This window comes from Lissotriton helveticus, chromosome 7 (assembly GCF_964261635.1).
Source record: "Lissotriton helveticus chromosome 7, aLisHel1.1, whole genome shotgun sequence".
Taxonomy (NCBI): domain Eukaryota; kingdom Metazoa; phylum Chordata; class Amphibia; order Caudata; family Salamandridae; genus Lissotriton; species Lissotriton helveticus.
In genome coordinates, this window is record NC_136068.1 from 561528017 (window position 1) to 561541447 (window position 13431).

Below are 13431 nucleotides of genomic sequence, written 5' to 3' on the forward strand. Positions count from 1 at the left end.
TTCCCGGCGATTGACCGACGGAGTCATGAGGCCAGTCGCCTCATATATAGGTGGTCTGATACAACTGGAGCACCTTCGAGCCCCATACATTTTGACTGGATTCCCGCTGGCAGGTTCGCCCTTAGCTCCAGTCGGGCCCCATGGATCCAGAGCTAAATCTGGAGCAAGTTGGTGAGCGAGGCCATGAAATGTCAGGAAGCTCCTGCAGTGCCATTGTTTCGGCACTGCTGATGCCCCACAGCACACCCAACCCTATTGTCAATGGCTTTTTCTTTTTATATGGGGAGAGGGAGGATTGGGTTTGTCTGAGGACCCTTCAGCATTCCACCACTCCCTTGACATACCATAGGACAGCTGGCATAAGGAACTAATGAATACTAATGGGTTGGACAACTCACCAGACATTAGCTTGGCCTCTCCTCCTACCTTAGCTATGGAGGAGGGAGCCTCTTTTGCAGTGGTGGTGCAGAGGGTGGCTGAGGTCCTTGACCTTGCGCTGCCTTTGGTAGCAGTCAAGATGAATATCTTGACATAGGTGCTTCAGCCGGAAGTTGCCCCCACAGAACCTCTCCTCTGATTTATTGAAGCCTTACAGATGTCCTGCTGGGGCTTGGTCCAAGCCTTGCAAAATGGTTCCTGAACACAGGATGAATGCCCGCCATCCTCACTACACTGCTGAGGACCCAACCCAGAGAGCTTGGTGGTCCAAGCCTGCACCTCCAGAGTTAAACCTGGAGTTCCCTACCACTCCATTTGATAGGGAATAAAAAAGGCTAGACACCTTTGGTAAGAGGATATTCTCTTCCACCAGCCTAGCACTGCATTTGGTGAACACTGGGTGCCTTTAGGGCTGATACACACATACTGCATGGGATTCAGTTGCGCAAGTGCTGCCCAAGGTCTTGGAGGGGGACCGAGCCCTATTCACCCCTGACATTTCTGACAGGTGAGATGCAGCAAAGTTCATCATCAGATAGCAGCTTGCTACAACCAACTCACTCAGCAGAGCGATTGCAACATCAGTGGCACTCAGACGACATGCCTGGTTGAGAACCACTGGCTTTTCAGGGGATGTTCAAGCTTCCGTCATGGACATGCCCTTTGATGGCTCTCGCCTCTTTGGTGACTAGGTAGACTCAGCGCTGGAGCAGTTAAAAGACAGCAGAGCTATGGCCAAATCCGGGGACCTATGTAGGACTCCCCACCAACTACCCACACAGGAACCAAGGCAATCTGTTATGTTAACGTCCTCAGGATCGGTTTGTTGTATAGTATGCCCACCTCTAGATTGAATCAACGCCTGAATAGCCGTAATGGCACAGAGAATTGAGAGGATCAAGCGAGGGGAAAAGTAAGAAACATATTAGGGAAGGAAAGGAAGGGGACAGCAGGGAGGGAGATCTGTAAGACATAAACAGAGCATATGTATCAGACACTGTTTGCACCGGAACTAAGAACACATTTTACAACCACCATATAGGAGATATACCTGGAAAGGAAAATAAAACTCTTGGAGATGTGCAGAGGTGTCTGGCAGCTTAGAATTTTTGCGGTGTAACTATAGCAAATACAAAAGCATAGAACAGATATAAGACAAATGTCCATTCCTTCACTGGCTCGCTATAGCATGTTCCATAGAGGTAAGAACCTACCTAAGTATCCCCTATGAAGTACCTCACAGGGAAAGAGTGTAACCATACACCTCCCGAACCTCTGTTAAGTAGAAGGGTACATACAAAAGTTAACACCTGAATCACAATGTAATAAGCACGCTGCCCCCTCTACATGTAGTATATAGTTCAATGAAAACAGCCACTGGAATTCCACTGGAACTCTAGTTAACTCAGATAATGCTTCTTATCTGGTTTAAGTAACTAATCCAAAGTATATATCTCCAAAGGAAATCACACAGGTTAATGCGCTCCCAGTACACCAGAAAACTATAGCAGGGACTGCTCCGTTGGCCGAAAACGCCAACCGAGCCAAATCCACGGTAAACAAGTCTCAACCCAAATCCACGGTAACAGCCGTTACCGAGCAGCGCAAAATAATTCAAAACTCAGGTAACTCAGCGATCCTGCTGAGAAGCGCTGTGGTGGAGGAATTCCCGACACCGACCTCAGCCGCCGGCTTCCTTTTAATGTCTTTTTCGTGCGATCGCAGAGAACGCGAAGGATCACGGGAACGGTAGTTTCAGCCCAGGGCGTGCCGGGAATCGTAGTTCGGTCAGATCGCGATCCTGACAGTACATCCCCCCTTTCAACAGAGGAGTTTACGGACCAGGCTTAGATGGGCATCTCTTATGGAAAGCAGAGACCAAAGCCGAGGCATGAATCCCCAGAGCTGGTTCCCACGAGTTTTCTTCGGGCCCATACCCCTTCCATGACACCAGATACCACAATTTACTCCCCCGATACTTGGAATCCAATATTCTTCTGACCTCATACTCCAGTTCTCCCTGTACCACCAGAGGAGGGGGACGATGCTTGCCCTTCGAATGTGACAGTTTCAACAATGAAACGTGAAACACCGGATGAATGCGTAAATGGGAAGGGAGTTTCAGCTTCACCGCCACCGGGTTCACGCGTTTCAACACAGTATAAGGCCCAATGTACCTAGGGTTGAAAACGCTGTGTTTTCTGAAGCGCAGGTTCCTCGTGGATAACCACACCTCATCACCCTTACAGTACAACGGACCTTGTCTCCGATGCTTATCAGCAGCAGCCTTGTACCTGAGTTTCACCGCCTGCAACTGTTCCTGTGCTTTGGACAATGTGTCTTTGATGTGTTCCACTCTTTGAGCCACCGCCGGAAGTAGAGAATCAGCTTTCGGGTGTACAAAGGGAAGAAACCGGGGGTGTCTGCCATACACACAGTAAAACGGTGTATTCTTGGTAGAACTGTGTGTGGCGTTGTTGTAGGCCACTTCAGCCAACCATAAGTAGTCCACCCAGTTCTCCTTACTGTTATCCACATAGCACCTCAAATACTGTTTGAGGGTCTGATTCAACCGCTCAGTTTGGCCGTCTGTTTGCGGGTGAAAACTCGTGGAAAGGGCCGTGTCAATATGTAATGAAGAACACCATTTCCTCCAAAACTGGGCAGTAAACTGTGAGCCTCGGTCAGAGACTATAACACTCGGCAATCCATGTAACTGCACCACGTTGATCATGAGAAGAATCGCCAATTGACCTGCCGAAGGCACCTGCATGCAGGCCACAAAATGCCCCATCTTTGACAGGTAGTCGACCACCACCATTATTGCCGTACATCCCCGGTCAGCAGGAAGACCCACAATGAAGTCCACCGATATCCGATCCCAAGGAATCGAGGGAGTAGGGAGTGGCTGCAGCAAGCCCTGCGGCCGTGAGTGGTCAGATTTCATGCTTGCACATTGTGCACAGGCGGACACCCATCGCTCAACATCAGGTCTCACAGAAGGCCACCAGAACTGCCGCAGTACCCGCTCCAAGGTTTTGGCATACCCAAGGTGACCCGCACACGGTGACTCATGGCACCAAACGTAGACTCGTTTCTTCAAGACCAACGTAGGCACCAACAACCTGTTACGAAACATCGGCAGGCCTTCATGCACCTTCCATTCCGGGTGTCTACCAAGCCATGTCCTCCAGACGAAGGAGTCAACCCCCTTCTTGATATCCCTCAGGAATGTATCAGGCTGCATAGCACATACCACTCTGTCTGGCTCCACAATACTAGCTTTGTCCCTATCCCCACACGTGGTGACCGTCGACTGGCGAGTGAGAGCATCCGCCTTCCGATTGTCTGCCCCTGGGCGGAACGTGATGATAAAACTGAAGCCAGAGAAAAACATCATCCACCTGAGTTGTCTAGGCGTGAGATGGCGTGCGGCAGACATGAACTGTAAGTTCCTGTGGTCAGAGTAGACCGTCACCACATGGCGGGCTCCCATGAGGAAATGCCGCCATTCCTGAAATGAGTCCCGAATGGCCAGCAGCTCTTTCTCGGCAATGTGATAATTCCTCTCGGCCGGATTCAGTTTACGTGACATATATGCCACAGGGTGTAGCTGACCCATATCCGCATGGCGTTGAGACAGAATTGCCCCGATCGCCACATCCGAGGCATCCGCCTCCACAACATAAGTTCTATCAGGATCGGATGGGCCAACACCGGGGCCGACACAAAAGCATCTTTGAGGGCAGTAAAAGCAGCTTGAGCGTCATCAGACCATACAAAGGTGCTCACTTTCCTCAACAGCCGTGTGATAGGCGCCACCAACCGGGAAAACTGATTGATGAAACGCCTATAAAAATTGGCAAATCCGAGGAAACATTGTACATCCCGAACAGTACATGGAACAGGCCAATCCAGCACCGCTGCCACCTTCCGTTCCGCCATCTCTTGGCCATCAGGACTCAGCATCACCCCCAAAAATTCGACTGTACGGACATGAAAGTCACATTTACTGAGTTTGCAGTAAAGATTGTTGGCCTGCAAAATGGTAAGCACGTCAGCCACATGCTGCCTGTGCATATCCTCCGAGTCCGAGTACACCAGGATATCGTCTATGTAGACGATCACATATCTATCTAAGATGTCACGAAAAACGTCATTGAGGAAGAATTGAAAGGCCGCTGGGGCGTTACAGAGTCCAAAGGGCATCACTCTGTACTCAAATAGCCCATATCGAGTCTTAAATGCGGTCTTCCATTCATCCCCGCTACGCATGCGGACCAAATGGTATGCCCCTTTCAGATCAAGTTTCGTGAACACAGTAGCTTTTTTCACCTGCTCCAACAAAACACTGATCAAAGGTAGCGGATACCTGTTCTTAACAGTAATGGCATTCAGTGCCCTGAAGTCCACACATGCGCGTAGCTCGCCATTTGTCTTAGGAATGAAGAAAAGTGGCGAGGCCGCCGGAGATTTAGATGGACGTATAAAGCCCAGCCCCAACAGTTTGTCCAAGTACTCACGAAGGTGTAAGTTCTCTGGCTCAGTAAGGGCGTAGATCCGCCCACATGGGATCGTAGCTCCTGGGACCAGATCGATCTGGCAGTCGTACTGCCTATGAGGAGGGAGCTCCTCAGCCTGTACCTCATTGAACACCTTGCAAAAGGACCGATATACGGCAGGAAGTTGAACACTTTTTTCTGCGGCCGTGGCAATACATGACCCACCGGACAAGGCTTGGGCAGGTTTCATAGCCCCCACATGACAATGTTTCATGCAATAGTCTGAATCCATATTAACTGTTCGGGTGTCCCAATTAATACTAGGGTTGTGTTTCTCCAGCCAAGGTAAACCAAAAATTAAACCATATTGCGGAGCCTTAATCACGCTAAATGTAAGAAACTCTGAGTGTGTGTCTCCTAATAACATCTCCATTTTTTCTGTGTCGTAGCTTATAGGACCCATACTGAGCTTCCTCCCATCCACCGCATACACTTCTTCAGGCCTCTCTTTCTTGACTAGAGATATTCCCAAGCGTTGGGCCTCCTGTATATCAATGAACATACCCGTTGCCCCTGAGTCAACCATGGCTGACGTGACTACAGATTCCCCAGCAAGCAGTAATACAATGGAGACAAACAGATGATTTGTTGCCCTATTTCGAGCGCCACATAATGAAGGGACATATGCATGACTCCAAGAAACCCCTTCCTGTTCCCCAGAGTCCATCAGTTTTCCGTTACCTTGTCAGCATCAGTGGAAGCCACTCGATTACTCCGAAAACGATTTGTTTTGGGCTTCACCGGGCATTCCCTCACATAGTGGCCCTTTTTACCATAATACAAACAAAGGCCTTGTTTGCGCCTTGATTCTCTCTCAGCAGGTGTCAAAGCTGTTCTCACCGCCCCTATCTCCATAGGCTCAGAAGTGGAGGCCGGACTGCCTTCCTTGGCTACATGTGTCTCAACTAATGGTTTCCTACGATTCTCCCCTTTCCTTTCACCCAGTCTATGATCTAACCGCAGGGCCAAATTAATCAAACCTTCACATGTAGCAGGTTGAGGATCGATTTGTGCTATGACATCCTTAAGTTCATCACTCAACCCTTGATGAAACAAAGAAGCTTGTTTATTCTCGGGCCAGGTGGTTTCTGCCACTAGACGCCTGAAGGCGTTCAAATAAACAACCAGATCATTTTTACCCTGTCGTAAACCCAACAATTCCCTATCTGCTGTGTAGGAATCAGCCCTTCTATCAAACACTCGAAGGAATTCAGTTTGAAATGCTTCCCAATCGTGCAATAAAGGATTATTGATACGTACCAACGGGACAGCCCATTGTGCAGCATTGCCCCCTAAATATGATATCAAAAAGGCCACTTTTGCCTGGTTGGTAGGAAATGCTTTAGGTTTACAGGTGAAATGTAGAGCCACCTGAGTGAGGAACACCTGAACCTTGTCTGAATCCCCATGGAAACGTTCTGGAGACGCTAATGGTATAGACACAGGCATCTCTAATACCACCGGCTGCGGCGGAGGAGTAGTCCCCGCATCGAAAGGATTGAGCTGAATGCCATCCAAACGGGCCCTCAGGTCCGAAGTCTCCAACCGAGACGCAGATACTTCCAACTGTAAGTTACCCAGAGCCTCTACCACATCTTCCAATGTGGCCATACTTGCACAACCCGACCAGGAGGACTAATATTTGTAGGTCGGGAATTCTGTTATGTTAACGTCCTCAGGATCGGTTTGTTGTATAGTATGCCCACCTCTAGATTGAATCAACGCCTGAATAGCCGTAATGGCACAGAGCATTGAGAGGATCAAGCGAGGGGAAAAGTAAGAAACATATTAGGGAAGGAAAGGAAGGGGACAACAGGGAGGGAGATCTGTAAGACATAAACAGAGCATATGTATCAGACACTGTTTGCACCGGAACTAAGAACACATTTAACAACCACCATATAGGAGATATACCTGGAAAGGAAAATAAAACTCTTGGAGATGTGCAGAGGTGTCTGGCAGCTTAGAATTGTTGCGGTGTAACTATAGCAAATACAAAAGCATAGAACAGATATAGGACAATTGTCCATTCCTTCACTGGCTCGCTATAGCATGTTCCATAGAGGTAAGAACCTACCTAAGTATCCCCTATGAAGTACCTCACAGGGAAAGAGTGTAACCATACACCTTCCGAAACCCTGTTAAGTAGAAGGGTACATACAAAAGTTAACACCTGAATCACAATGTAATAAGCACGCTGCCCCCTCTACATGTAGTATATAGTTCAATGAAAACAGCCACTGGAATTCCACTGGAACTCTAGTTAACTCAGATAATGCTTCTTATCTGGTTTAAGTAACTAATCCAAAGTATATATCTCCAAAGGAAATCACACGGGTTAATGCGCTCCCAGTACACCAGAAACTATAGCAGGGACTGCTCCGTTGGCCGAAAACGCCAACCGAGCCAAATCCACGGTAAACAAGTCTCAACCCAAATCCACGGTAACAGCCGTTACCGAGCAGCGCAAAATAATTCAAAACTCAGGTAACTCAGCGATCCTGCTGAGAAGCGCTGTGGTGCCAGGCACCCTTACCCCACCAGGCACAATGTGAACTCTGAAACAACAAGTCCAAAAACTCTGGAGGAATTCCCGACACCGACCTCAGCCGCCGGCTTCCTTTTAATGTCTTTCTCGTGCGATCGCAGAGAACGCGAAGGATCACGGGAACGGTAGTTTCAGCCCAGGGCGTGCCGGGAATCGTAGTTCAGTCAGATCGCGATCTTGACACAAACACGTTTCTCAGCCTTGTAATGGTCGCAGGCACGGTTTCCACAAACAATGTGGGACAACCAGCCAGAGTTCTTGCCAGTCCACCTCCCAATCAGCAATCGCCCACCTCCCCCCCAAGCCTCTTTAGTTTGCCCTCATAACAGCATGGGCACCTAGGGATAGCCAGATTTGCCATAACTTGTCCCAATGGCAGTCCATAATATCGGACAAGTGGGTTCTTCAAATCATCCAGAAGCACTGTTCCATCACCTTACTTGAAATCCCCCACTCGTGCCATCTTCTCACAATTGGCTGATGAAGGAACATCCCTTCTTGCTCTATTAAGAAGTAGTGGCTCTTTTGACCAAAGGAGCTATTAAGATGGTGCTGGCATTGGAAGTAGGTGGTGACTGCTTTTCCTGCTACTTTCTGGTGCCCTAAAAAGGTCGGAGACCTCCATCCTATTCTAGATCTGCATCTTCCAACTTCTTTCTGAAGATTGAGAAGTTCAAGATGCTCAGGTTAACTAGGTTCCTGTCTGGTCTTGACCAGGCAGATTGAATAGTAGCTCTGGACTTGCAAGACGCCTATTTCCACATCCATGTCTTTCTTGCACACAGGAGTTACCTACGGTTCACTGTGGACCACAAGCACTTTCAGTTTGCTGTTCTCCCCTTTGGCCTTATTAGCGCCCCTCAAGAGTCACCAAGGTGATGGCAGTGGTTGCACCACATCTGCAATGGTCAGGAGTTCCAGTCTTCCCCTACCTCGACAATTGGCTGTCTGTTGAAGGTGTTAGCTCACCCCAGGCAGTCATCTTCCACTTCAGAACTACGGCAGACATCCTGCACTTGCTGGTGTTCACTGTCAACGTGCCAAAGTCACACCTGACTCCCTCTCCGCGCACCCTTTCATCTGAGCTGTTCTGGACACAGTGCAGTTTTGGGCTTATCCTACCAAAAGGCGAGTCCAGGCTATTCAGGTTATGATTCTGCTGTTTCAGCTTCTATGCTGGATTTTGGTGAGACTGACTCAGAGGCTGTTGACCCTCATGGCCTCCTGTATCCTGCTAGTAACACATGCCTCTTGGTATATGCAGGCTCTGCAGCAGGTTCTGGAGTCCTAGTGGGTGCAGTCTCAGGGTAATCTCTCTGATATGGTCCAGATTTCAGAGAAACAGCAAAAGACCTGCAGTGGTGGCTGACAAACTGTGATTGATCAGCGGCAGATCACTCTCACTTTCCCACCCAGAGCTGACTGTAGTGAAAGGTGTACCATTCATAGGCTGGGATGGCCATCTGGGAAAGGTGGAGATCAGAGGACTCTGGTCTCCAGTGGAGTCCCAGCTCCATATCAACCTGCTGGAGCCTTTCTTCCTTTAATCAAGGGTAGGCTAGGCCAGGTGTCCAGCGACAACAGACCCACAATGAGGTACTGCAACAAACAGGGCGGTGTGGGGTCACAGACACTGTGTCAAGAGGCCATGCATCTCTGGACATGGCTGGAATGTCAGGGCTTTTCCTGGTGGTTCAACATATGGCGGGCTCTCTGAAAAATGGGTCGGACAAACTCAGCTATCAATGCCTAGTAGGTCACGAATAGCATCTCCATCTGCAGATGGTGCAAGGTCAATGTCTTCCAATACTAGGGACACCCTCGGTTATATCTGATCACATTGCAGAGAGCACACGATGTCAGCAATTCGTGCGCTGAAGATTCCAAGATGGCCCTCCCTCTGAGATGTTTTTTGTCTCAAGTGGAGCTCAGGCTTCTTATATGCCTCCCCACAGATACTACTCCTGCCCAGAGTTCTCGAAAAGATCAGCAAAGACCGGGCCCAAGTCATTCTTGTGGTTCTGGATTGTGCACATAGTGTTTGGTATCCTGAACTCTTGAGCATGAGTATCTGTCCCCGATCAGGCTGCCCCATCGGGAGAATCTTCTGTCACAGAAGCAGGACAGGGTCTTGCACCCGAACCTGCACACCTTCTGCCTTCATGCGTGGAGACTGAGCAGCAGCAGTTGACAGCCTTTGGCCTTCCTCCTAAGTCTGTAATGTTATTTTGGCAGCCAGGTGTCCCTCCACCAAGACGGTATATGCTTGGCACTGGGACAAACTTGTGACGGTGTGCATCCATAAACATTGACCCTCTTTCTGAACCCCTACCCCAAGTTGTATTGTTTGTTCTTTCTCTAGTCCAGCAAGACTCTGCTCTGAGCACTGTTAACGGTTACTTGTTGCCAAATTGGCTATCCTGCGGTTGCTGATTCAACCTTTTTTGTTTAACTCACCTGTTGTGACACGTTTCCTCCAGGGACTACAGTACCTATTTCCTCCAAGACCATTTATTATGCCCCAAGGGGACCTTAATCTGGTCTTTAAATTTTTTATTTGTGTGCCCTTTGGACCACTGCACAACTGTTCACTCTGGTTACTTACCATAAAAACAGCTTTTCTGGTAGCCATAACATCAGTCAAGAGTGTCAGTGAACTGCAAACACACTCTGTGCCCTCTTCCTACACTTTTTACCTAGACAAACTGATTCTGAGAACCTGTGCTTCCTTCCTTCCAAACGTAGTGACTTCTTTCCATGTATGCCCAAGTATCCCCATACCTACTTTCTTTGCCTCTCTTCACCCTTCTAAATAAGAGGGGAGGCTCCACTGTCCGAACCAAAAAAGATCATTATTATTCTTCATTGATTGTGCTTGAGAGTTTAAGATTGACAATCATCTATTCATTGGGTATGTTAGGGCGGAAAAGGAGACTGTGCAGAAACAGAACCTCTCACGATGAATAGTGCTCTGCATAAAAATATTCTATACACTGAGAAAAAAGCATCCAACTGAGGGTTTGTGTGCTCATTCCATCTGAGCCAAATTTGTGACCACTGCATTGGCTCATGGAATCCCTGTCCCAGACAACTGTCAGTCAGCAATGTGGCTGTCTTCATATCATTCACCAAGCACTAGTGCAAGGATGGTCAGGTCCGTTGTGATGGGCACTTTTCCTATTCGGTCCTGTAGGACCTTTTGGTCTAATCTGTTCACAGGCCCACATCTGTGTGAAGATATTGCTTGGGTATCTATGCTAAGGTAAGGAATCTGCGACTAGAAGTCTCTATCAGATAGTTACTTACCTTCGGTAATGTCTTACACAGTAGAGAATCTACCTATTCACAGATTCCTTACCACCCCTCCCATTCCCACAGCTGTGCAAACGGATTTCTACATAGGATCACCCTCAGGATGCCTGTAGTGATGCACACCACTTCATCACAATTCTTTGTTGCTCCACGCTTCTGGTTTGGAAAGGTTGCAAAAAGAAACTAATGTCAGCGCTTGGGGATCGCCTCAGGAGGGCAAACCCCAAGCAGGGATCCACCCATGTGACACCAGGGAGGAGGGAGAGGCCCCTTAGGCAAGGGCCTGTGCTCCCTCCAATTATTTAGTGGAATATTCAGTCTTTCTGCCCCCCCCCCCCCTCCACTGTAAGGGCAGATGGGGGCACGTCGCGCTGACGTCATTCTCTGAAACTGAAATTGAAATGAGCCGATAGTCTCATTTCAGTTTCATTTTCTACATGCTTGTGGGGCTATCTTAGCCCCCCTTGCACATAGAAAAACAGCAGAGGTATCATTGGAAAGAAGAATCTAGTAGATACCTGCTTGGGGATCGCCTCTGGAGGGCAAGCCCCAGGCAGAGATCCACCCTCTAGTCATCAAGGAGGGGGGAGTGGCACCTTGGGCAAGGGCCTGTGCTCCCTCCAATTGTTTAGTGTCATAGTCAGTCTTTCTGCCCCCCCCCCCCCGGGGGGGACAGAAATCACTCTAGATGCCAAGGATTTTTTAAAAATTGTATTTAGGGGTGGGGGCTGCCCGAGATGGGAATGCGCATGCCCCCACCCCTCAAAATATTCTACAATATTTCTGTACCCCAGCTGCCAAAATGGAAATTATGCGGGGTGGGGGCATTCACATGCTCCTCATCATCCAGGCTAGCTTGAATCCAGTGGCAAAGTGAGCAAGTGACACACATCTGGGCATGCCCTGCCAACTTAAGATGAACAAAGTAAACACAAAGAGATGATGGATGGAGCACTGAAACTTTTCAGACCCTACCCCCAGTCACAGATCTGGGTTGAATCCATCATCATTCTTTAGCTCACTTCGTCACCTCAGTTCAGACCCTGCTATATGCAAATCAGTCTTGACCCTGTGCCTCATGGGAACAATCCAGCCCGAACTGCCAAGCCAGGTCTTCCTTGAACCGGAAACAAGCATCCTCGGACCGGTTTTGGGGTAATAACCCTTATCAGCCAGGCTAGCTTGTATCCAGTGACAAAGTGAGCAAGTGACCCACGTCTGGGCATACCCTGCCAACTTAGGGAGAACAAAGCAAACACAAGGAGATGATAGATGAAGAGTTGAAACTTTTCAGACACTCACCCCCAGTCACAGATCTGCATTGAATCCATTATCGTTATTTACCTCACTTTGCCACCTCAGTTCAGACCCAGCAATATGCAAATCAGTCCTGACCCTGTGCCTCGTGGGAACAGTCCAGCACGAACTGCCAAGCCAGATCTTCCTTGAACCTGAAACAAGCATCCTGGGACCGGTTTCGGGGTAACACCCCTTATCAGCCAGGCTAGCTTGTATCCAGTTTCAAAGTGAGCAAGGGACCCACGTCTGGGCATGCCCTGCCAACTTAGGATGAACTAAGCAAACACAAGGAGATGACGAACGGAGCGCTGAAACTTTTCAGAAACTCACCCCAAGTCACAGATCTGGGTTGAATCCATCATTGTTCTTTAGCTCGCTTTGCCACATCAGTTCAGACCCAGCTAAATGCAAATCAGTCTTGACCCTGTGCCTCATGGGAACAATCCAGCCCCAACTGCCAATCAATGTCTTCCCTGAACAAGAATCACGGGTCCTGATACCGGTTTCGGGATAACACCCCTCTTCAGCCAGGCTCGCTTGAATCCAGTGACAAAGTGAGCAAGAGACCCACGTCTGGGCATACCCTGCCTACTTAGGGCGAACAATGCAAATACAAGGAGATGATAGACGAAGCACTGACATTTTTCAGACACTCACCCCCAGTCACAGTTCTGGGTTGAATGCATCAATGTTCTTTAGCTCACTTCGCCACCTCAGTTCAGACCCAGCTAAATGCAAATCAGTCTTGACCATGTCCCTCATGGGAATAGTCCTGCCTGAGCTGCCAACCCAGGTCTTCCTTGAACCAGAAACAAGCATCCTGGGACAGGTTTCGGGATAACACCCCTCATCAGCCAGGCTAGCTGGTAGCCAGTGGCAAAGTGAGCAAGGGACCCACATCTGGGCATTCCCTGCCAACTTGGGCCAACTAAGCAAACACAAGGAGATGATGGAAGGAGCGCTGAAACTTTTCAGACACTCACCCCAAGTCACAGATTAGTGTTGAATCCATCATCGTTCTTTAGCTCACTTCGCCACCTCAGTTCAGACCCAGCTATATACAAATCAGTCTTGACCCTGTGCCTCATAGGAAAAGTCTAGCCCGAACTGCCAAGCCAGGTTTTCCCTGAACCAGAATCAAGCATCTTTGGACAGGTTTTGGGGTAACACCCCTCATCAGCCAGGCTAGCTTGATTCTAGTGGCAAAGTGAGCAAGAAACCCACGTCTTGTCATTCCCGGCCAACTTAGGGCGAACAAAGCAAACACAAGGA